The sequence below is a fragment of the Suricata suricatta genome, chromosome 3 (genome assembly GCF_006229205.1).
Source record: "Suricata suricatta isolate VVHF042 chromosome 3, meerkat_22Aug2017_6uvM2_HiC, whole genome shotgun sequence".
Lineage (NCBI taxonomy): Eukaryota > Metazoa > Chordata > Mammalia > Carnivora > Herpestidae > Suricata > Suricata suricatta.
The window spans coordinates 27,409,601-27,412,832 of NC_043702.1; the positions used below are offsets into that span (position 1 = coordinate 27,409,601).

Consider the following 3,232-nt stretch of genomic DNA (forward strand, 5'->3'; position numbering starts at 1 on the left):
GGCTCCCACCCCGCCCGCCGCCCGCCGCCCGCCGCCCCCCGCCATGAGCGCCGCCGCTGGCTGCAGGCAGAGTCGCTGCCGCCCCGACCGCCGCTGGCTCCAGTCCGCCGCCATTATTCTTTGTTCGCTGCGAGCGGCGGCGATGTTGTGGGGCTCGGGCGGAGGCTCCATCTTTACCGCGGCCCCTCCTGCGAGGGGAAGGCCCCGAGCGCGGGTGTCCGGCGCCTCCCCGTCCCCCCTCCGTCCCCCCGGCTCTCTCCGGCTCCTGCCTCCTCCTCCTGCTCCTCTTACCGGTGGTACAAGCTCCTCCGTCACTGCTTTCGTTCGCGGCCCGGATCTCGCTGGAGTTTTATTCTCTCCCCCACGTAACACACCGCGTCAAACTACACCTCCGCCGCGTCACTCACCAACACTCCGCTTCTCCCAGCCGCCCGGGCCACAGGCAGCAGCAGCCGCCGCCGACTGAGGAGCCGCAGCCAGGGAGCCAGCCAGCGCCGCCCAGTGCCGAGTGCGCAGCGGCCGCGCACGGAAACAGCCGAGCTCGGCCCGGAGGAGCTCGAGCCGCCCCGCCCCCCGCGCTGGAGGCGGAACTTACCGAAGGCCTTCGGGCTCCTTCGGCCAAGGCGAAGGCGTTCCGCGGGGAGTGGGGAAGCGGCAAAGGTGGGAAGGGACGGGTGGAGGGAGGAGTGGTTTGCGCCCCGCCGCTCCGTTTTGGCGGATAAAAGCCCGGAGGCGGAAATTTGCAGGAGGAAGGGGGGGGGTGTGGGTGTGTGTGTGTGTGTGTGTGTGTGTGTGTGTGTGTGTGTGTGTGAAATTTGCAAGAGGAAGGTGTGTGTGTTTGTGTGTGTGTGTGTGTGTGTGTGTGTCTGTGTATGTATGTGGCCGCGTGGGGGAATTCCCTAGGGGTGTCGAAGTGTCGGTGGAAACCCCCGCGAGGGCCGGACCCTGCGGCGGTAAGCGGCGGGCTCTAGGGCGGCTGCGGCGGGCCGCCTGGGCCCTGGCCCCTGGTTCCTGGCCCTGGCCCCTGGCCCCTATGCGTTTTCGACCCCGGGAACTTTCGAACGCCGCGGAGACTTGGCCGACGCGCCGCCGGGTCTGGAACGCGGCTCAGCGCCGGAGTAGGGCGAGCCGGGATGAAGGGCGGCGGAGGCTCTGCAAATCCCGCCAAGCCTGGGGCCCGGAGCCGGGCCAGGTGCTGGGACGCGGGGTCCCCGCGCCGCCCTGGCGTTGTGGTGGCCGGGTGGGAGGGGTTTGGCCGGCCGGCGGCCTCTCCTCGTGCGACTCTGTGGAGAAACCTGGCGGCAGCCCGCCCGGCTCTTCAGTCTCAGGGGGGAAAGGGGGAGCTGAGGCTCCAGAACTTGTGGCACCTCGTAGGGTGCAGCGGGGCAGCCAGGCCCGCAGATGAAGTGTTCGGGCCTCGGGGGCCTCTGAGCAACCACCTGTCCAGAGCCAGGTTGTTCTTGGACGAAATATGACCTTCCCTCCCCCACCGGCCCGCCTTTTTTTTTTTTTTTTTTTGGCAGCTTCCTGGTCGCTGTCTTTTCATAGCTGTTTTCCATCGCAGTGGTTTACACCCATTGTGCCCTTTTCTTCACCACCCACTCCCACTCTAAACCCGACAGTGTGACTAACGTTCCCTCGACTACTGAAACTGCTTTCTCAGAGGTCGCTCGAGGCCACGCTTCTGACTCTTGATTCTTTTTGTTGAACTCTGCAGTCCTCTCCCAGGGCTCATGTCTATTATAATTCTCCTTCTGTCCTATATCTTCAGGAAGCTGAGCGAGAGGGTTCATATCCGAGCCGCACCCCTTATTGGCTTCCTGTTATGAAGAAGAGTTGCTCTTCCCATTACTCTAGATCCCCTTCTGCTTTCTGAGTGACTTTGGGCCCTCCTATCCTTCTGTTATTTTCAACCCTTCTTTCACTGCGGGCTTTGCTGTTACTTGCACATGCTTAACTCTCTCATTTGTTTAAAATTATTTCTCTTCTTAAATCTTTCTCCAGCTGTGACTGCAGCTGTCCCTTCCCCAGTGGGCATTCTTACATGTCCCATTCCTCAGCCCTCTCCAGTCTAGCTTCTGTACCTACCCCTCCCCTGAAGCAGCTCTGAATTGTCCCATACAAGCTTCTGTCCTCATCTTACAAGACCTCATTCTGGCATTTGACACTATTGACCACACCCTCCCTTCCCTCTGCTCTTACATCACAGTTTTCTTCTTTTTCTTATTGTTCTTTGACAACCAGCTTCTCCGTTATCCAAATATTGACATCTTGCTGAGCTGAGCCCTAATGTGCACTTTTCTAGGTGGTCTAACTGGATTTGCTACACTGGTTTAGCATGACTGCGCCATGTCAAACTCAACCTGTGTGTCCTATTCCCTTCAAAACCCTCTTCCCGTAGCCCTTGGATTAGTAAAGGGCATCCTATCCATCTGCTCAGTTCAAGCCGGAAACTTACGAGCCTTCTGACACACATCGGAACCACCTAGATTTGTCGGCCTTAAAAAATTTGATTTGTGGCCTCTCTCCTTTCCTATAGCCACTTTTCATATTCTAGTATAAGCAATCTTCATTCTTTGAAGTTCCTGCAATGACTACTCTCTGGGTCCTACAGAACTGTTTTTGGTGTATTCTAATCCATTTGTCATACTGTAGCCATAGTAATATTTTTAAAAATGTAAATCTGATCAAGCCACTACTCTGCTTGAATTCCTTTAATAGTTTCCCTTTGCTTACTGAACACAGTCTAAGCTCCTTATCATGAACACCAGACCCTCCACCATATGGGCTTCTTACTCTCCCCAGCTTCCCAGCTGTCCCCATAGCTCTCAGTACTCCAGCCATATTATTCTCATTTTCTTCTAGGCTCTTTTCTTCTTCCCTACTGTAGGCTCTCATTTCAAGGTACACAGATGTTCCCCCTCCTCTGAAATTCTTTTCTACTACCCACTCCCCCTACCAAACTGTAACTTCTCACTTTCTTTTCTGACTCACCATACGTATTTATTTAATGTCCATGTAAGGCAGGGATTATGTCTGTCTTGCTCACCACCAGCTTTCCCCTTCCCTTCCCATCCCTAGCACCAGCACCATTTCTAAAGTCTAGTGGTGCTTGTTAAATATTTATTGAATAAATAATGAATATGTTTCCTCCTCGGCAAAATTTTTTAATATTTCGGTCTTCAGATCCTTGTTCAGTCACTTACTAGCTATGTGACATTGGGCAAAGTGT

The 3,232-nt window shown here is 55.6% G+C and overlaps 1 protein-coding gene across 5 annotated transcripts in view; it reads right to left on the reverse strand.

Annotated features, from left to right (window-relative positions):
• Window positions 1-512, reverse strand: part of CREB1 (cAMP responsive element binding protein 1) — a 59,416-nt gene extending 58,904 nt beyond the window's left edge. For 2 of the 5 annotated variants that reach the window (XR_003906501.1, XM_029933964.1), the window contains exon 1: window positions 292-512. The gene's annotated coding sequence lies outside the window, so the exon portion shown is untranslated. The remainder of the gene's footprint in view (window positions 1-291) is intronic. The other 3 variants (XM_029933967.1, XM_029933966.1, XM_029933965.1) reach the window with 3 other exon arrangements.
• Between the last annotated feature and the right edge of the window lie 2,720 nt (window positions 513-3,232).